This window comes from Heliconius melpomene, chromosome 20, assembly GCF_056956725.1.
Source record: "Heliconius melpomene rosina isolate 202511_hmr_F chromosome 20, ASM5695672v1, whole genome shotgun sequence".
Lineage (NCBI taxonomy): Eukaryota > Metazoa > Arthropoda > Insecta > Lepidoptera > Nymphalidae > Heliconius > Heliconius melpomene.
Genome location: NC_140408.1, coordinates 12,956,469 through 12,979,893, shown reverse-complemented (window position 1 = coordinate 12,979,893; position 23,425 = coordinate 12,956,469). Strand labels below are relative to the sequence as shown.

Genomic DNA, 23,425 nt, shown 5'->3' with positions numbered 1-23,425 from the left:
CGGAACTGTATCCCGGAACTGTATGTATGTATGTGTAATTGGAAATCGTACATTTATTTCATTTATAAACATTGAGCCAGCTGCCTCAATATTATATATGGGTCATAATCAGAAAAGTGGACATTTTCGAATTCGTAACGTAACTGATAAGTAACAATGCTGATAATGTTTGTTACGAAACTGATGTTATAAGGCATTATACACAACAAAATAAGAATATTATATGAATAAAACTATTGGTTTTTTTTATTTAATGAGACACAAATTAAAATTTTAAAGATTCAATCGTTGAATTAATAGATTATAAATGTAAGAAAACATAACAAAGTGACAATATTAACTATATAATAACGCTAGTTCGTAACGTAATAAACTTATATTTCTAGTTAGAAATCACAAAGTTAATGATAAAATTAAACCCACTTTAAAATATATCAAAATTTGAGTCGTTATCACGGGAATTAAGTTGAATTCTTTGTAAGTGTTTATTTCGCATATCTTCATTAATAGGATTGGTCTGTTTAAGACGTTCTCTATATCTTTTTTGTCTATCAGCATTTGACATAGGAGCCATGACGCTTACTGAAAATAAAAAATAGTTATCAATAGGTATTTAATAATATTTCATGTATATTGTCTAGTACAGAACCTATTTGTTTTTAAATAAAAGCCTCACCCGCTTGAGCTACATATTTATTAATGCACTATCTCCAGAGAAAAAAAAAATTACAAAATCACTACTAATTTCAGGAAGAATAAAAAAATGTTTTTAACTAAATCGGTTAAGCCGTTCTGAGATAAGCGTGCACAAACACATTAAACAAACAAGCAAACAGACAAAAAACTTAAAAATCATTATTTTTGGTTACTTCACGTTATCAAAAGTCACTAATTATTTTTTTCATATGCCAGCATTTTTTTTTATATACATAATCTTCCTATGGTAACGTAATTATGAACTAGGCTTCATATTTTCTCAGTTCCGTTACGTAACGAAATATAACAAAATTGAGAATAAAATCTGAGAAATTCTAACCTTTTTAAATATTTGCTCATAAGCCACGTGTTGCATGTGCAAGCACTGAAGTTCTTTTTTGAGATTTTGTAAAAAGACGCAAATAACATAAACAAGAAAACGAAATTATAGAATACTTACCAAAATAAAAGCCGTTTATAACCCTGAGATGTAATTTCACGCATTCCCTCTAAAACATTTGAACCCCTCAACTGCTGCGAGAACACTACTGGTTGTAGTTACGACAGCATTGACTTTAAGAATTATGGTGCCACAATAAAAAATAATATTAAATATCATTCAAAATAATTGCGTTCATAATTTAATTGTACGTTACTAGCCCTGAGTAACAAAAAGACAATATTTTGGGACAAATTTACTTAACTAATATATACTATTTACTAAATAATATATCAATAAAAGTAGTTCTATTTAATATTATGCATAATGTAAAGTAATATAAACACATCTGAAATCAAATAAAACCATAAATATTCGTAACAAATCTATTTTTAAAAAGTAAAGTGGTGAATGGGACACGAAAAATTGTATGGAAGCATTTTGAAAGGATTTTTGCAACTAACAAAAAATACTATTATTAGCCATAATACATTTAAAATATTACAAAAATCTTTAAGTTAATAAGTAAATTTATCTTAAATGGCAAAATATTTAAGCTATCTTTAAAATTGTATTTTTAAAACGCATTCAAAGTAGCGGGACAAGAAAAGACACAAAATGGTCACTTTTTCTGATTATGACCCATATAACAATTATTATTTTCATTTATAAAATAAAAGTAAGCACACAGCTCGGCCCGCAAGCCAATCGCATTTGTACTCGAAAACTTTTTCAATTATCTCCTCTTAGCGCTTTGTGGTAGGGTTGCCTATTACTCTATTCTATAGGTATAAGATTTTTTCTATTCAATGTTGTATTAATAATAATATTTAGAAATCGTTGTATGTAATAAATTATTTCATAATTGAATTAATTTTATGATTTTTTTGTTTTAAGGGTTTCATAGAACAAAGTGGCACATGAGCCAACGAACAAAATGTAACTTAGTGAATAAATAACTAAGGAGATGGTTGTGGATTCAAATATCAATCGGGTGTATGTTAATATATCGGTCACTTGATGCAGTTATGACGTCATTGCACTTTGGAAAAAAAATAATGTGAAAAGACTATATTATATACAAGATTTTATTGTGCGTTCTGAAATATGTCAAAATCTACAAATATGTTCTTGTTGCACTAGATCAGCGATATGCTATAATAATAATAATAGATACAACAAGCAAGGCTTAATAAGGAATTTAATGTGTTTAGTTAAATGGGAATACAAAATGCAAAGTTTGTTACAATTAATTCCTCTTTGTTTATGAAACAAAACCTAGAAACTATAAAAACAACATCGACAACCCTAGAAATCCTTCACATTAAATAACTTCAATCACTTGGAATTAGGTAAAAGATTTATTGAATAGTAAATTCAGTAAAGTTTGGGGCCAAAAGGTAAAAGGTGGTGTGAAACTAAATTATGTTAAAATTAACTTTGGGATAGTCGGTCTGTCAGTATGTGGATTTTCATGTTAGATTTGTATAAATACGATTTTAGTAAAACTTTTGGGAGCATCCCATGGGATTTTTTAGGATGTATGTATATGTATGTATAAAGATTACTCTATTATACGCTTTTGTATTGGATTTTAAATAAAAGAATAAACACTTTGATATAAAATAAATCTAATCTCTTACATTAAATTAGTTAAGCAGAAGCAATGAAGAACTGTATATAAAAGTTCACTTTACAACTTTGTTTGTAAATTTAATACCCCCAAGTGGAAATCAAACCCACAACCGTCACGTTGTTTTGTCACTGCGGCACGTCAAAATGAATTCTCCTACTTCAAAGTAAATATTATATAGATATTCTTATTTACTTTCTTTCATGTTTCGCATCATGCGGGTTAGCCTGTGATAGCCCTTGTAATTGTGATGCTTAACCAGCTATGTCCACATGACACGTGTGTCACAATTTCGTCTGTAAGGAGCTTGACACAATGCTTTATCCACACATTTGGAGATTATTAGAATGATCGTTTGAAAATTTATGCAAATTATACAAACAGTAGTATTAAAAAAGGATGACAAATATATTTGAATTGAATTGAATTCTTGATACATGGCGTTTCGAGCGTGCCAGTTGAGCACAAATATATTTGTATATATAATAGGTATATTATTTTTTTTACTAAACTTGCCAATGTCAACAATGTCTTATTTTAGAATATTACACTAAGATATGTCTGACAACATTTTCAGGTGACTGGACAAGTAAAGAAATTGAAACTAAGATACCCTCTAAAGTACGTCTCAAGAGAGAGATTTTCAGAGACTAAAATTTGTTTCGAAAGTCAAATAAGTCTCTTCAACAGATTCATACTTATGTAAAAATAATTTGTTTAGAACACAAGTACATTTTAAGGTATCTCTGGTAGTGTTTGTGATGGAAAGACTGGCCTAGCCCTAAATAATATAGGGCTAGGCCATTTGGAGACATGAAAAGGAACTCATTTTGTGCTAGCTAAAACTGAATTAATCAATGAAAATTGAAGGTAACGCAAAGTGCAGCGTTGTGTTTCGCTAGTCAATTAGTAAATTGTATGCAATATCAATGGATTTTAGATGAAAAAAATAATGGGTCACGATACACCCTATACATGCCTTATAATAAAAACTAAGTTGAGACCTCCATGGCGCAGTGGATATCATTTAACTATAAACGCGACGATTGTGAATTCTATCCCTACTCGATGCATTGATTTTATTAATTTTCATTTCCTTGCTCTGGTTCCAAACAACTCTCATCTCGAATATTGGGCAGCAAGCCGCAAGCAAGTGGACGACAGAGAGTTTCAACACTTATACCCTACCCTTCTATGGGAAAAAACGATTAATCTCCTTTCTTTGATTTAATAATCAGTAGCTGGAAACAGGTACACCTCATATATTCTTTATAACAAATTTCATAATGCCGCAAGTTTGAAGAATTAATAATTTCAAGCAAGGCTCTGCCTCAGTCTCAGGCTTTGTGAAAAGACAAAGAGCTAACTTACATAATTACAAACTGTTATGTGATAACGGCCTACAATGAAAATTCTTTTTAGTAATTTTTATTCTGTACACCTTTCTTGCTTTTGGACAGGAGCAGATTTGTGTATTATTAAAGGAAAATTTAATTAGATGTCGCGTTATATAGAATTTTAATGTGTGTGAACATGTGTGTGTGTGTGTGTGTGTGTGTTTGTGCCCGTGTTTGTGTACACATACGCGCGTACCTGTATCGTATAACTTCGCATCATTTTATATTATAGCAAACATATCATAGCTTTGGGCATGAACACATCCAGTCGATATAATTGTAGTGAAAAAAAGCAATATATATTACGTGGATTATTTTTATTTGCCTACTGATGTTTTTAATTACAAAGTCAATATAGAACAAAAGGAATAGAATAGCCTCTAGCCTGATTACACACACATCCCATATATTACTAAGATAGCGGGGTGGGCAGCGAGAACCTAGTGTCATGACACTCCATTCCCCACTTTCCGCCCTATATTCGAGATTTTTCATGTAGAATGCTGAAAGTCTAAAATAAAAAAAAAATACATAGTACGTAAATAATTAAAAAAAAACTATAAACATAGGCTTTCAAGTATTTTCTCGTCACCCTATCATGTCGATTATTTTGATTCGCCATTGATATTTTTAATTATAAAATCAATACCAAAAAAAAGGAATGTAATAGCCTCTCCGTGAGCCCTGTTCTAAGTTTAGCCTTCAAAGGATCACTCGGACGGAATAAACTTTCCGCACGATTGCCTTTTTGATCATCTCATCTAAAATAATATCTCATATAAATGTCACTATACTGTATGTCTTCATCTAAAATTACATATATTTATCTAAATATATACAAGCTTTTTCTGCCGACTGCGACAACGGTGGGTCACATCGAGACTTTTAATGTGATATATATAACCAATATATTTATTTTCAATTCGAACCTTTAGTTCTTGAGGTTAGCGCTTTTGACCAAACAAACTATTTAGCTTTTTAATATTTAGTATAATAGATAATATAGATTGGAAGTACAAATTTGCTTAAACCTGCTTGTATTTTTTTCATATCTCTAGCTTATAAGAAAATAGGCAGAGAGATCCTAGTGTCAAGACACTCTGTTTTCTCTTTTGTAAGTACATCACAATAAAAGTTAATTATTTTTCCAAACTTTTTTTAGCTTCAAGACATTCCGATCACCATCGTCCGGCCAATTTATCGAGACATTGCATGTTGAGTAACGGAACTCAACGTTGCGCTTTGTCTTGTAACCAGAAAAGGTAAGAAGAAGAGAAAGTGTATATAAAAGAAGAAGAAGAATTATTTATTTGAAACCCTTCATCCGGCCTTTCGTTGCAAACGTATTGGACATGGCACTGATTGCATAATTGTATTATTTATCATCGGAACTAAAGATGAATAAATAACAAAATTCGGATCGATCGGAAACCAGGAATTGGGTCAAAAATAACTTGCAAGGTTTGATTACATATCGGTGAAGCTATATCCTATAGGGTCTACAGAAGGGAGCCTAGTGCTAAGACACTCCGTTCTCCATTATCCTGCCAATTTATCAGGACATTGCGTATTCAGTGGTGCAACTCAACGCCGCGCTTTTATTATAATTTTTTTAAAATTAATAAAAGGTTGTAGAAAAAAGAAATAGTTGAGAAAATAAAGATTTTTTTCTCGTTATCCTACTAGTCATCCTGGTGGCCATATCAGGTTCAAATTATGATAATATTGTATTGTTATCAGATACCGACACGTGTGCGAATGTTCAAGCCACAACACGGCAAGAAATGGATCAATTTATTTTTTATAGTACACTTGCAAAACCTTATATCGGTGCTTTTAGGTTTTCCCAGATTTCAAGACCGCCTTCAGTGACGAAACTTAATGCCACGATTTGTCTTGTTACCTGAGCGAATAATTGAAAATCATGCAGTTCCCTGGATGGGAATCAAATCCACAGTCGTCGTGTGATGAAATTAATAAAAGAATAATTGCCAATTTAAAAACATTTACCTAAGATACCTACCTATTATGTCCCCTCTAGAAGAAATGCATTTATAACCATATCTTATAATTATTACTATGCCGATTTTGTTCAAATTTAGAAAGTTAAATTCCAAGTTGGAATATGTCTATTTATGTAAGGCTTTCAACCTAAATAGATCATCATACTCACATTTCTCCTCATTTACATAAAACTTTTCCGGGCGGGAAAAGACTGACGGGCTTTGACGGACGTGACGGACAGTCAACGCACAAATAAAATTGCAAGACCAAAAAAATTGGAATTTAACCTGTTGGTATTAGTTCGGTTGGGAAGTGTTGGGGAGCAGTATGAGAGAGGATTTCTCGAAAATAGGATGGAAAAATGGAAAATAGGATATGAAACAGAAAGATACGGGATTTTCATTTTAGTTTTAAAGTCCACCATAAACAAAATTGCGGGCTACGACTAGTATATACAATAAGGGATGAAATAAAAGATAATTTCTCTATGATATTAATAAATTGTAAGAAACATATCCGAGTATTAGTTTTATTATTAAAAATATAATGAGGGAGGAATTTTTAATATAAAAATTTATTGGTAATTTATTTTTATAAATAAAACAAAAATCACGTTATAGTTCGCATATAGCAGGGTAGGCATATGAAAGTACGTATAGGGAAGGTAAGTATAGGGAAAGGAAACTTAGTGTCAAAACACTCCGTTTACCACTTTCCGCCGAATTCAAGAGACACTGTGTATTAAGTGGCGAAACTCAACGGCGCGCTGTACCTCATTACCAGAACAAGAAAATTACAGAAATTTACAGTTACCCACTTGTGCCTCTGCCTCACGACGGCCTCAACTACCTAAATAATAAATGATATAAAGCTAATTACTTTCAAAGAAATTATCTTCGAATGTTCAGAATCGTATGATCTAATTCATTACGTCTCAATTGGTTTTAGTGAGGCGTGTAATGTGAGGCCTTTAAATTATATTATAGCTAAAGGGAAACTTACTTTTGAAAGGTATTTCTTAATCAATCAAATTTACCTCATCTATCTTCATTTTACGAATTATGTTTCTTTTCAAACTCTACCTTATATCCCTTACTAGTGGACCCGGACGCGGCTACGCCTGCTTACACTATAAGAATATTTTCGCGTCGGTCATACTCATACTATGCCGCCCGAAGGCTAGGTCATTTCGAATCAGTGACATATCCTTAATTATTTATTAGAATGTTATATAGTAAACTATAATTTCAATCTAGATGAAATGCTAAAAGTGACTATTATATTTATATTCATAAGGATGAATATCAAAATGTCGCGGTCGGTCGCGTAGCGACGCGACGGTTGTTATTAACATGGCAGAATAAATTGCATGTCAAATTAGAAAGTACTTTAAAATATATTATTATATATGTGTAATGTAATATTATATAGCCTATAGCACTTCTGAAGAATGCAACTTTCATACAAAACAAAAACAAAGTAAATCGGACCAGTAGATCCAGAGATCTTAGCGTTCAAACAAACAAACAAACAAACAAACAAACAAACAAACTCTTCCGCTTTATTATATTAGTATAGATATAGCAGAGTAATATAATTTTAAGACACTACAGTTCCCCCTACGAATTATTGTTATTATTTTCACTTTTCGCTTCACGCTGGCAAGGGAAACCTGGAGACCTGGAAATCTTAAAGGGGACGATTTTAAGACATTCTATTCCCATCTTAATGAGATGTCTTGGAACTTATCCCGTTCCCCACTTTATTACTTAATACAATTACGTAGAATCTCTTTCTGATGAATTAATAAACATATAGATGATAATTTTTTTATCTTTTTTAAAAAAAAAACGTTAACCTCTTCCGATTTCTAACATATATAATTATAATATTTTCCGCTAAATCTCGACAATATGTAGAGTAAAGGTCACATCCAAAATATTTCAATCAAAATAATCTCTTTCAAGGAAGATAATGCGCCGCGTCTATCTGCGACGGAGAGTCAGTTTAATTTTCCGTTTAATCAATTTTAAAACTTATTTCATCCGCGTTATGATTCATTTTCAAATAGAAAAGATTTTTTAGAAATCCTTTAATAATTAAAGATAATGCTTAATTGCTTACTTAGTATAATTTAATTTAAATGAGGTTTTTGTGGAAAAACGAAATAAGCAAGTTCTGTTTTGAGCGATTCCATCGTGACTTAGTGAAATATTCTTCTTCTTCTTCGTCGTTTTCTTCATTACTGCAGCTCGTGCCCGTTCTGGTAGGTCTTGGTGGAAGAGCAAATGAGATGCTTTCCTTGCGCTAATCATGGGGAGTCCAGTAATTTCTTTGACGGCGTCGGACCATCGCATCGGCAAGGTGATCGGGCTCTAGGTCTTCTACCGTCTACTTTCCCAACAATAATAAATTTGTCAAGATTATCAGACTACCTTCGAGCTATGGTGAAGTATATAAAATACAATATATCTTTTTATCTAAAACAAACGATTTTATATTGTAAACAAAAATGGGAGTATCGTAATAAACTTTTGAAACACAATACCTCGTGCTACATGGTCCGTGACGATGTCCGATCCAGTTGTTGACTGTGTATCTAAATAAATTTATCTTTTACCTTTTTTGTATTTTGTTTACGAATTGAATTGTATTTTTTACCAGGTTAGACATAGGGACCCTAGTGTTAAGACACTCTGTTTCCCAATTATATTTAATTTTTTGATAAATTGTATTATGTGTGGCGGAACTCAACGCCGCGGTTCGTTTTCTTACCAGAGGGATGTTCCATTATCTCTAATGTAATTCAAAGTCACAAGCATTACATTTCGTTAAACAACTTAAAATAAAATACGCTTCTGAGGCCGTCGTGTTGAGTGGCACAGCGGATGGACCATCCAGTTTCTCCAATCAAAGATCAAAAATTTGCAAACTTCGGGTTTTAACACTCGGTTCCCTCTACCTACCCTGCTATATGCGGGATACTGCGTGCGGGATAATACCTGCGATATTTAAAACTTTCTTTAAAAGTTACTATCACGTTTTTCCATAGTATAACCATTACATCATCATAGTACATTTTACGTACTATCTCTGATGAGAACCCGTCCATGCACTCAGTTAATGAAATATCGACTGTTATCACCAACACTTATCAGTGTTCGATACTATGTATTCGATCCATATTTTTTAGTGTCCTCGTAAAGGCTTTATGTTTATATATTTTTATGTATATGGTATCAATAGAATTACTGTATGAATTACTTTTAGTAAGCTAATGTTTTTTTTTTTAACTTGGGAATCCTGTTCCCCACTTTCCTCCGTATATTTGTGGCATTGCGTGTTGAGTGGCAAAACCCAAAAAAATAAAATATTTATAAGTAATAATTCATTCCTCCGAGTGGGGATCAAACCCACAATTGTCGCGTTTAGACCCACACGCATGTACCACTGCGCTACTACGGCCTCTGATGTTATTAAGTAATTTGACCAAACGGACAAAGCTGCAGGGAAAAGTTAGTCGTATATACAACGAATTTACATCACCCTTAGCAACTACTTACAGAGTCAACACGACGCATTTGAAATGGAAATTATGCATTTGGAATACATATTGCACTAGCATCTGCTTGATGATGTGACAGCTGTGTCTAGGTTCTACAACTATTATTACATTTGTTCCTAGAATTACAATGAGATGAAGTAAAGATTCTACGAAAAGGGGGAGGTGGAGCAAAAAAGGACAATTGAACTTCGTTTGATGCATGAATTGCATTATATATTAGCTCCATTTGAAACACGTGAAAATAATTCATTTTCCCGCTGTAGTGAGCAGTGTGCGGCGTTGTGTTCCGCCACTCAACAGATATCGAACTCGGGTGCAAAATTAAGAATGGAGTGACACTATATACACTCTGCCTGTGTCGTTTTTTTTAGCTCCGTCGTGGGGTACGGAAAAAAATTACTAAATGGGGGGTATTTAGTTGGCATTGAACCTGTAACCATAGCGTATATAGTTAGATAACCAACAATTACAAATTTCATAAAAAAAGAAAACTATTCAAAAACCTGTACCTAAGCTTAAATATTAAACATAGGTTGAACTTAGAAGGTCACATGACACTTTTGTCCCTAGAAACTTCTCGATTGAATAATGAATGATCCAACGAAGTCAATACGAACCGAACTTTATATTCTGAAGAGGGTTCTAAGTGATAAGAGGGAAAGGGGAGAGAGCGGCGAGACGGGCCAGTAAACGTCGGTTAAACTTAAATAACAAACTAGCCCTTACTATATTATTGAAAGGTTTGGCTTTACATAGAAGCCCGATTTTTGGTCGAGTTTAAAATTTAAACAGTGGTTTCGAGTTGAAATATGTTGTTTAAATTATTAATTTGTTGGAATGTGTTTATAGCATCACACTGTATACCATATATAGCATGGTAGTTAAATCTATCCTTTGGCTTGTTCCCTATAAGACACTGCGTTCCCCACACTGCTCAAGTTTAAGTGTGTGAGAGCTCAACGTAACCGGGGTTTGTCTTGTTACAAGAACTAGAAAATGCAAATATTGTCTTCCACTAATGGGGAATTCAACCCACGACCGTCGCGTTTATAGTATAACAACTTGCCGAGTGCTCTAGTATTAAAGCACGGCGCTTATTTCCGCCACTTAATTAAGCACGTGAGGGGAAAGTGGGTACAAAGAGTATTGACACTAGGTGCCTCCTAACCTGGTATTTGTGAGACACGAGGCTGAAAAAATAACCCTGTAATTATCGTAATAAAGTTGTGTTATTCATATAACATTACATTTCATACAAAACCCCAAAGGTATAGTTTTAAATAATAAATGAAATAATTAAAATGTATTGGGCTTCACACGCAAGTCTGTTCATTCATATTATATCACGTTGATTATTCTATCGATTTTGTAAACGTAACTGGTATATCCGGGCGATAGCGGGATAGGCAAAGGGGAGCCAGTGTCAAGACCCTCTGTTCTCCACTTTCCACGTCAACTTTCGACACATTCCGTGATGAACGGTAACACTCAAGAATACGCCTTGTTTCGACACCATAGCAACGAAATTGAAACGGCTTCGATATATAATTTTTTTCCCAGATTCACCATTTTTACAATCAATCTTAGATTAAAATTTACAATAATATTTTGATGCGAATTCGTCTTTAAATTTGCTACCATACTAAGGCAATCCAAAGAACCTAATGATAATAAAATCGGGGGTTACAGTTTGGTTTTGTAGGTTCAAATCTATCCTCTACATCCAAAAGTAAAATTATATACCACTGGGTAGCTAAAGAATAAAAAAAATTATAAAAATTAACGAGAACAGTGAAGCATCTCGCGGAAGCACGGGGAAGCGACGCCATTTTGAGGTTATATTGCTGCGTATCGAGATTTTCAATTAGTATAATTTGAGTCGGGGAAGCTACGACGTTAGTTTAATTTTAAAAAATAACAGTTACATAAACGTATAACACACGGTCGTGTCCATGACACAGCAACACCCATTTTTTTGGGTTCTGATATGCGTTTGTAAACGCGACAGATGTGGGTTCGATTCCCACTCGGGGAAGTGAAATATTTAATCTCTCACTTCTGGTGACGATTCAAAGCTCGATGAGTTACGCCACTTAACACGCAATACATCCAGAACACAGTGGAAAGTGCGGAACGAGGTTCCCAGGTTCCCTCTGCCTACTCTACTATGTGCGAAATACAACGTGAAGCTAAAAAAAAGAAAAAATATATTATTCTCATATAAGGCCATTACAAACACTTTTGAGTCGTCACGTTATATAAAAATGTCAGTAGTGTCAGTCCAACTAGAAGCTTCCATCGGCATACTTATTATTGGCATAGTTATTGGTATTTTATAGAATGTACTTACAATATAATATGTAAATAGAACATATTATGATTTATACACTAGCGTCTTTAAGGGACATTAGGCAACTCAAGCAGAGCTTGCCAAGATTCTTTCATTATATACTTAACCTAGATCCTTGGAAAACTAAAATTACTTCCGGTCTAACCCTTTCTCGCTTAATGGAGGGTTTTTCATGAAAGTGTCTAACCTTATTTTAACGAGGGTAGAGTGATGAGTCACTACATGCTCAAGTTGCACTACGCTTAGTAAAAATAAAGAGTGAAATGGAACTATTATTGGTTAGAGGATGTAATTTTGGAGTAGGACACTTGGTGTGATTACTGGGGCGTTGGCTAAAAAAATTACGTATCATTTATAATTTTCGTTTCCCCGCTCTGGTAGAGAAATGAAAGCTTTAAGTTTCATCACTGATGAAGATGCAATGTCTAGAAGTTATTCGGAAAAAATAGTGTCTTAACACTAGGTTTCCGCCTACATTCATTTCTTTGACTTGGTAAAATCAAGGCAAAGTTAATAAAGCCTTTTAATTGGAGGCATTAGGAACTGCTTAATTGACTGGCTAATATTAAAGTATGACGTCTGTTAATTTTCCCGTTAGTTGGTCTATTATGTCTTTAAAACCTAATTCATACGTAGATCATCGTTTTTGAACCAAATCTAGCAATTATATACCAACGTAGTATTCACTCAACGAAGTTTAATCAAAATCGGTTTAGTCATTTTTGACATACATAGATACAGACGCATTTCTAGACGATACATGTATATTACATAGGTAATAGAAGTCATTAGACATTCGAAGTTATTCTACCATTGAAACTATTTCTGAACACTTAAGGTCTCCACTAACAAAAGATCTGGGTCGATCATTAAAAAATCCTTCAACTCAGTTTCCATTGATATGTACAATCTAATTAGCGCCTTTGTCTTTAATTCTTGTTACGACTTCACTTCTCCTTTGATCGATCAATGTATTCAAAGAGAATGAATGACTTACCATAAGGCATGTAAGACATAAGGCGACGTTTAACACCGCCTAACAACACGCGACGTCACTTAAATTGGATAACACCGCATTTGTTTTGCTTTACCTGCATGTAATTAAAACTAAAATACAAACTATTTATTACGTGAGTGATAGAACTCAACGCCGCTCTTTGTCTTGTTACAAGATCAAAGAAATTAAAATAGTTCATCCCCCTAACTGGGAATTGAACCCAAAACCGTTGCGATTACAGATAGAGCTGTACCACTACGCCGCGAAGGCCTTATATAAAGTTGTATTTCTTTCGAAAATTATCAAAAGTCTCCATATAACATTAAAGTAGAGGAAACCATTATAAAAGTTTGAAAGTTATTCTTATTCTGTTTCTCTTATTAATTTATAGTTTTGAAACAACTTGCTATGTATTGTAAAAAGAAGAATAGAAAAGAGTGATTCATATTTGAGCGTGTTTTCAGTTAAGAAAATATTTTATTATGAAAATTTCCTTAAGTATAATAATTTTCCCAGCGAAATTTAAATTTGAGTTGAGCTAAATTATCTTTGAAGCCATCATGGCGCATTGCGACAGAGCGTCTGGATAAGCGCGGTTGGTTGTGTTACGCGTTCGATTACCGTTTCGGGGGTGAGAATTATTTTCATTACACTAACATTGTAATCAGTTTCCAATTCGAATTCAAGACATTGTATGTTGTTAATTGTAAACTAGATTATTTTTTAACCGACTTCTGTAAGAAAAAGAGGTTATCAATTCGACTGTATTTTTTTTTATTTTCCCGTCTTGGAAACAAGACAACGAGTGACGTTGACTTTCGCTACTCAACGCGCAATATCTCTAAAAGTGTCTTCGCTCTCGAAAAAATTATCATATTCTTCCAATATAACAACTCCCTCGAGAGAGCATAGAACCACAACCATAAAAAAAAATAATGACTGCACAACGATAGCGTCATAAAAAAAACGAAATAAGAGGTAAATATTCGAAAAATCAATTTATTAATTAAGCAACCGTCCACTTATCGAGAGCATTCATTCGGTGACGTACAAATCGATATCAACTTGATAAAGGCTGTACGATATGCCTGGGATTTAGTGTTAATACATATTCATAAGTGAGTTAGGGTTTAAGCGATAAAAATATATGTATATTTAAATAGAAAAAAATATAATATTAAGGCTTATTTCTGTGAAAAGGCGATGTTTTTATTACTTTTTTTTAGCTTCGATGTAAATCACTGATTTGGGAGGAGAAGGAGGAGGTGAAGCTGCAGGTGAAATCTAGTTTTAGATACATGTAAATATTTGAACTCTAGATCATCGCCTGTACCTTCATTCCCTAATATTTGCTACTAATTTAAAATTCTGAAATTTAAATAAAATTTCCGAACCAAAAAAAACTGTAGTTTCCGAATTTGTGAATTGATACTTGTAGATTGGATTAGCACTCGAGGAAATTAAATATTTAATATTTTTATTTCCTCGCTCTGGTAACGAGGCAAAGCACGGCGTTGAGTTCCGTTACTCAACACACTAAGCCTTTGGAATTCGGCGAAAAGTGGGGAACGTTTATATTTTCGAACGTTCACATTTATGATTATGTCCGAATCAGCAAAAAAAAACAGCGGGGAACTAACGTGCGGAATATAGCATAACGCTAAAAAACAATCTTATAAATAGCTTAATAATAACATTTTAACATATATTTTTTTTAACATACATTTTAACATATATAATAACATTTTAACATATAGCATATAGCATTTTAACTTTTACCTCTCAGTGGTTTCATTAAATATTTACGTAAAAAAATTATTAAATTTCCATTCACGCCTTACAATATACCTCTTATCACAATTTTAACTCTACAAAAGGTCTACGAGGGTCTACGCAGGGTCTATGAAGGGTCTACGAAAGGTCTGCACCTATATATTTGTAGAGCATTTTATATATAGAAATGGTTACTGTGTATTTTCATTAGTGTTATTTTAGTAACAATAAAGGCTAAGAGCCTGAAACGTATTTAAGTTGCAAAAAGGATAGTGTGTCCTGTTCTCACATGTGGTAAATAGTTTTATTCATCCATCCATCCATCCATCAGCCTTTCAACGTCCACTGCTGGACATAGGCCTCCCCTAATTCTCGCCACTCCGTCCGAAACTGCGCCCTTTGAATCCAGCGGATTCCCGCTGTCTTTTTAATAGTTTTATACCTCGATGTATGTAATATATATTTTTTAGATACCGCAAATAACCGTGTAAGCAGAGCGAACCTGGGTATCTAGTGTTAAGATACTCTGTTCCCATTAAGGTACTAAAACGGTGAGGAACGGCCTCACCGTTTTTTGTGTGCTGACTGTAGAAACATATGTCATAATGGTCCTGGCCTCAACTTCCAGGAGTGCTTATATAAGAAGTTATTGCAGTGATGAGTATACCCAAAACAAATCGTCTAACTAATTATAAAACAGAGAACGCAATTATACGAATGAAGTCAGCCTTCCAGGGTGTGCCAGGGCTCCCGGACCTCCGCTTTCCGCATCACTTCGTCGGTCCATTGAGCTAAAGGCACCCCACATATATACATATATCTAAAACTAAATTTTAAATAAATTAAAGTTAGGTAATCTTATATTATATCATTACTTGGGATCACAATCGTCTAATAAAATAACACTGAGCCCGGATATTAAATTTCCACTTCATAAAAGAAATCACTGACTCAGTCAATTAAAAAAAATATTGCTTTCTATTAATAGGACAAAATTTGTTATCTTACCTAAAAAAAAACGTACAGGCTGCAGGTGCACAGCGTGCGACTGTTAACACGACAGAATCGAACCCCGTGAGATATATTTACTTATTTTTATTTTAACTTCACGCTGTATCCCGCATATAACGGGGTAGGGAAAGGTAGCCTAATGTTAAGAAATTATATTTTCCACTTTCCGCCCAATTTTCAACACATTGCATCTCTTGTATTATCAGATTAAAAATTATTGACCCAACTCGGGAATTGAATCTTCTGCCTCTTCTTTTATTAATTGTCACACACATTTATTTTCTACGATGGTAATACCAAAAATTAATATTGAAATTGTAATGTCCTTATATGTACATACGGAGACTCGTTAGCTAATTCGTTGATATTGAAATTAGATACAATCTAATATGCTTTGTGTAGAGAAGTGTTATACTAAATATGGCCTACTGTTTATTATTAATTAGCATTTAAAATTTTATGATATATTTTTCTCTCTCTGGTAACGAGACAGAAAGTGGTGTTGAGTTCCGCCGCTAGACACACAATGTCTTGAAAATTGGACACAACATGGGGAGTGTCTTAGTTTTGCTGGGTTCCCTCTACTTAACCAGCTATATACAGAATACAGTGAGAAGCTACAAAATACCTAATGTGTAAAGAATTGCTACAAACGTTAAAAAAATCCAAATTATTTTTGTTCCAGGTTCGGTACATTACGCCGTTTTCAAAACTTCGCTCACCGTTGAATAATTTATTTTGGATCCACACATTTTTATTTCATTTTTGTTTTTGCATCCAGAAGTTCTTTTTTCGGTTTCGGGTCTAACTTTTTTCATTATAAATTAAAAACTCTCACTTTGTACGTAAAAATACAGACAACTGTAATTTGCCCCGACTTTGTCCAACAGTGGATATATTTTCCTATATAATTGTTCAGTAAAGAACGCTAAATACGAGGAAAACTTAATAATTAATTCACCGAGTGAAAAGGAACCCACAACCATCGCGTTTACAATCAGAAGTAGTGCTGATACACCACGAAGGCCTATCATTTTATCAATCAACAATCTTCTGGAGATACTAAAAGAAATCACAACCAATGTTGATTCCTTGGAAGTAGCTTATATCTTTTCATTTCGCGAGTGGAAATCGAACCTACAAACGTCATCTTTAAAGTAAGACATTGTGCCACAGCGCTGGGACGGTCTCAGTATCAAAATATCAGCGTCAAGAAATATATCTGAAACGATTCTGTTAAAATTCAATATATCATATAATACTACACTACTACTATACTATATCTAAATCGGGGACCAAATCCACATTTTATATTCAAATACATGAATAAGACCAATTTATTGGCCGCAATTGAAAGTGAAAATGGTCATACCTATTTTGGTCTATCTAGACTAATGTTATAAAATTGAAGGATTTTCACACTGTATCCCGCACGTAACAGGGTAGGCAAAGAGAACCTGGGAACCTAATGTTGAGACACTCCGTTCCTATTTAGACACTTCTGTTCCTGATTTTCCGCCGAATTCTTCTTTTTTAGTTTGCGCCAATCTTAATTTTAAATCTTAGGAACCCTCCTGGTTTGAATTGAAAAAGTCACTCTATCTTAGACAACAATATGAATGTTAAAAAATATCAAATGACAAAAAGAAAATAAAATAGTTCCTTTATGTATGTACATATGTGATTTTTCTCAGTGACTACTAGTCAAACTGGACGGTCAACTCTAAATTAGGTCAATCGATGTACAACACATGTATTTTTGTGAAAACTTTGTACGGTCACTAAATTTTCTTTATTTGTGAGAATTTCAATCCAGGTTCGTCCATATTTTTAAATTTTTTCTGAAAATATATAGGAAAAAATTCTATATTAGTATTTAGTATTTTCTTTTATAATTATTCTTAGCAATAATTTCTGGGTTGTAAATTTGTTAAATTGTCTTAACAGAGATGCTAACAATATAAATATGTTATAACAATCGTACAAAAATTTCGACGTAGCTTGATGAGAACTTATAGTACCTAGTTCCATACACACTTAGCACTTTATTTTTTTAAGGGTAGACGAGGACCTTCTGTTAAGACAGTACATTAGGCCACTTCGGTTATCGACTTTCCGCCATCACCATGCTTTGTCTCGTTGCCAGGCTGAACAAATTAAATATTATACGTTTCATTTCCTCAAGTGGGAATCGAACCCACAATCGTCGCGTGTATCTTCGGACATTGCCCTCACTTATTTAACCACTCATACATTATATATAAGGCATTACAACAATTACGTTTCTAGTCACGATATAGCTTTAGGCATGTCGTACATAAATACAATTACATAAGTATTATTTTTTCGTTATTATATTTCCCCCTTTTGATGATTGGTAAAGTATTTTTGGTATTTTATTTTGTTATTTTCTCCCTGTGGTAACAAGTCAAAGCACGGCGTTGAGTTACGCAGCTCCACAATGCTTGCAGAATTCGGCAGAAAGTGGGGAAATAAAGTATCTTAATGGAATCGGAATGTCTTAGCACTAGGTTCCCAGGTTCCCACTGCCTACCCTGCTTTGTGTGCGATATATCGTAAAGCTAAAAAAACCCTTCTTGAGGACATCTTGGCGCTATGCAATAGCGTCTGACTGTAAACACAATGGTTATTGATAGGGTGACTTGTTACAACATGTTAATATTGTTAGCATCTGTGTAGAAACTTCCGGTATTCAAAAACCACCTTTCAAAGTCTTTTTTTTTCTTCAATTCTTTATACATTTACTTTTAATTTTTAATGAATTGAATATTATAAATAATAATATTTTTTAAAAAAAAACGTCAAATAATTGATGATTCCCAAAGAGTGTTATCATTTATGAAATCATTTGTATATTTGCAAGTGGATCTAATAACATGCTATGTTAAAAATCTTTCGATTATGTTTATTACACTCTTCTCATCTCCTTCTAACTTTACAATAAATGTACAATAAATATATATAAAGTGCTTTAATTACTAAATGACTGACAGACAACACAGCCGTAACTACGCGGCGTGGAACGCTGCAATTTGACATGTAAGTTGGTGTTGGTGTAGTGTAGAAAACCACTAAAAAGGACTATCTGAAATTCCTACATAAACCGTTATATAAGAGTATTCGATTAAGAAAATGTATAATAATTTGAAGGTAGCGGGATTTGAACCCAACCTTCCTGGAAACCGTCCAAGCGCTCTGAACACTAAACCATACGCTCAATATTCCAGTTTACGTTTTGTATTCCCCGCAAGCGAAGTTGTGAATCATTACTAGTTTAATATAAACGTATGCTAATGAAAAACACGATGAAAAAACCCTTTTTACTTAATTACTGAATCTCAATTAAAATTTCGTTACAACTTCCCTTTAAAGCTTAATCTCAAAATACAACTCATAATAAAATTAATTTAAAAACAGTTAAAATATAAATAGAAAGATCTTTTTTTTGTATTTTTAAGCGTGCAGTAAAAATTAAATGACAGGTGGATGTATGGATATAAAATACTTGTATTTATAATTTAAAAATATACATTAATATATATATTTTTTTGTATAATTTATTTCGAAATCGAGCTTACAATCGTCGCCTTTACATTCAGACGCTGCGCCGGTCTCAATATCCAGGAGATACGTCAAAAAAAATTATAACAATAAATAACTACCTACATTTGACCGCAACTAAAACTTACAAACAAAAGAACTTACCAATAACTACCTCATATTTTGTAAAATTACTAAAAATTACCTGAAAAAACCTAAAAAGAAAATCAGAAAAGCTTACCTTTTTAAAACAACTTCCTGTGTCACTACACAGCACAGCACAACACTATCAACACACCGTATTAAATTATTTAGATAGACACAAGTAGCGTTAAGCAGCCGCCCGCTACGAAAACCGACGGTATACTGAAAGGATCTACGAAATAAAGGTGCTTACACACTTTATTTTTTTTTTTTTACATTCACGTAAAAGATTACTATAAAATTATGATTTTTATACGTATATAAAATATGTAATTAAAATTAAAATTTAAATTAAATATTATGATGAAAGTACTTTAATTAATTACTATAAAATCATCACTATTTTTTATATTTAATAAATAATAAGAAATACATATATAAAATAAAATGTTATTTATGGAAACAATTTAAACGGCCATATTGGCAGTTGACATTTGTCTATGACATTTTTCAACTGTAGTAAGTACTTTTACTCTTTTCTGGTCGTCAGGCGGACGTTAGTATTAAATTGTTACTTTTTAAGTTATAGCTTATATGTTCCATTATGCTGGTTGAGTAAATAAATTATTAATTAATGTTAATAAATTATATTATCAATATTTGTATGATTATATTATCAATAATCATACCCCCCAGTGGGGACCAAACCCATATGTGACTGTTCACTCTGCATCCCATATTTGGTATGGCTGAGGTAATCTAGTGCTAAGACACTCCGTTCCCCGTTTTCCGCTCAATTTTCGAGAAAAATCTACCTAATAAATTTAGTACAGAGCGAGGAAATTAAATTATTCGTTTCTGCGAGTGGGAATCGAGCTCACATCCAACACGCTTACAGTCAAACACTGTGTAAGTTAAGACAAAGAGCGGAGAATAAAGAACAGAACACTGTTCTTAGCATTATGTTCTTTCTGCCTAAATGCGGGATACAGCGTGAAGCTAAACTAACAATGTCTTAAACAACCAAATTAATCTTAACAAAAGCCAATCTCGTCTGGACAGCAATTTGGTAATAAACACAGCTTGACAATCACGATAAAGTCTCGGTTTTATAGCATTGGACAATCGTTATACGCTATTGGTAATTCATTCAAATTACTTGGAAGAAGATTTATGTTGGAAATTTATACGTTTCCTAGGTGACCTGCAATTATTTTTTTAAACGTATGTAAAAGAAGTTAGTGATACTTCTTTCACATATCACATTGACGTCTCTTAAAAATTAAAGAGAAAAATATAATTTAATATTTAATTAATACGAACTGGTGAAACAATAGCTTTAAATGTTGTTTCTCTTTTCAGGTGAGTTTGTAATAGATTAAGGTTAAAGAATATTTGTAAAAGTGTGAACATTTATTTACGTAATAAATCTCTTTTCAGAGCAACTCAATTCTAGTTATAGTTTTACTGTTACATTCCTAATATCCAAGGATAATTATAAAACACATTATACGTATAAAAAAATTGACGTAGCTGGACTCGAACCCGCGCCTCTTGGAGCTCGTCCAAGTGGTCTACTAAGCCATACGATTTTATTAAGCTACGAAACAATACAATTTATTTCTATCCTTAACATTTCTTTCTGCAAGGAGAACTTTACAAGTTTCGACTTCCCAAAGATTGTTGCTAAGAATGAATGGCAGGAGAGAATGCTATTTCTGAAATAGTTCAATTTCTTTTCAAATATTATTCCTCTCTAAGAATAAAACATCATTTAAGAAAATCTTTAAAACTTTACACAAAGAAGTTGCAACAAACGCATAATAATTTAAACATAATTTAGTAGTAAGATCGTACGGCTTATTAGTTAGAGCGTTTGAATAGTAACCAACGGGTTCGACTCCCATAAGTTCATATTTTTATATATCTCTAAATATTCTTTTCACCTTACTCTCCATATATTAAGTGATACTTGTGTACGACTTTAATTTAAAAAAATCTAATGATCTATATAAATATATTGAGGCCGACATGGCACAGGGGCACAAGGGTGTGACTAAAACGCAATGGTTGTGGGTTCGATCCTCACTCGAGGGAATAAATTATTATTTCTTAATATGTTCATTTCTTCACTCTGGCACCAAGGCAAAAAGCCCGGCGTTGAGTTCCGCCACTCAACACGCATCGAAAAATTGTGCGAAAAGTGTTGTTGTGAAAAAGTCTTAACACTAGGTTCCCTCTGCCTATCTTTCTATTTAAGAAATACATAGTGAAACTGATTTTGATCTATATATGTGCTTATACTTACTGTTATGCCAATTAAATATTAAAATACGAATATTATCTTAGGACAACGTGTGGGCCTATATTATACATCTATTTAAATTGTCTACATATATAAGGTAAAATTAAACAATAATATTGCCATAGTCTTAACAGGGTAATATAATACAAGCAAGCTTACTTCAACGTGTTTGGAGTCCTAATATATGACTTATGTAATTGCGAGGCCGTCGCGTCCAGAGGCACAAGTGCGAGTGCAAGCGCGACGGTCGTGGGTTTGAATCTCACTTTAAGTATAGTTATATTAATTATTTTCATTTCCTCGCTCTGATAATAGATGAAAGCTCGGCGTTGAATTCCGCCTCAAGAATTTGCCAAAAAGTGGACAGCAGAAGTGAGAGTTGCACACGTCGTCGTAAAAGGACGGTTTCAAATATTTATTAAATTGTCTAATATGAAAAATATATTTTAAAAATTACGATTTTTTGTATAGCTTTCTTTATTACTACTTTATTCTCGTAGAGATTATTCGGAAAGAAACCCTAGTAGACATCGATAAAAGTATTTTGGCGAATGCAATGTGTAATTGAGTGTGTTAACACTAAGTTCCCTCTGCCTACCTTGCTGTGTGCGGTAATTTAAAACGAATTCGGTGGAAACGAACTCTTGTAGGTTTATATTCGTATAATCAGGAACAGATGATATTCTGCACATATTTTTCTTTCCTACAAATATTTATAGACTCTCTTAAGAAGTATATTACTATAATCTGGTATTACATTAGATTTATATTTTATAAAAATGCTAAACAAAGTTAAACTCTTGCCTAAAAGGAACTAAGTTGAAATTCCTTTGAAGAAATATTAGACGGATTTAGATTGTTAATTTATTACGGTGGAAACGTCAAAAATGGATTACATTAATGTTCCCGCTTGAATGCTTATCCAGCTGTGGGAGAACTAAAAGTGGGGTATATTTGCAGATTTACACTTTTTTCGCATAGCAGGATGGGCAGAGGGAACCTAGTGTTCAGACACTCCGTTCTGCACGAAGTAGACATAGAAGTACACATATAAATATAAAGCAAAATATTTTACAATATAAAACCAAATTAGTATGACAAATTTAACATACATACATACGTATTCTGAACAGCGGGGTAGAGAGAAAGAAAATAGTGTCAAGATATTTCGTTCTTTACTGTCCACCCGAATTATGACAGGTCTCGAAGCTGCGTTTTACCTTGTCAGAGCAGAGATATGAAAATAATATTTTTTCTCCGAGTGGGTCTCGAATTCACAATCATCACATTTACAATCAAAGTTGTAAAACTTTTCCACTGCGCTATAACAGTTTCACAATTTTATATGCATTTATAACTATTTATATAAATAAACTTCTAAACCGTACACGTGATTTCTGGCTAGAACAGCGTAATCTCATAACACAATGGCAGACCAGAACGTATTGTGCCCTAACTCGATAACGCCTCACTGTGCAGTGAAATTAAGATCCATTAAAAGCCGAGCTTGGATTGATATATAACATGGCATATACAATTACACATAACTC

At 33.2% G+C, this 23,425-nt stretch overlaps 1 protein-coding gene across 2 annotated transcripts in view; it reads right to left on the bottom strand.

The window, feature by feature from the left end:
- Nucleotides 1–19,788, bottom strand: part of Syt7 (Synaptotagmin 7) — a 265,710-nt gene extending 245,922 nt beyond the window's left edge. For both annotated transcript variants that reach the window (XM_085205172.1, XM_085205173.1), the window contains exon 1: nucleotides 19,668–19,788. The gene's annotated coding sequence lies outside the window, so the exon portion shown is untranslated. The remainder of the gene's footprint in view (nucleotides 1–19,667) is intronic.
- Between the last annotated feature and the right edge of the window lie 3,637 nt (nucleotides 19,789–23,425).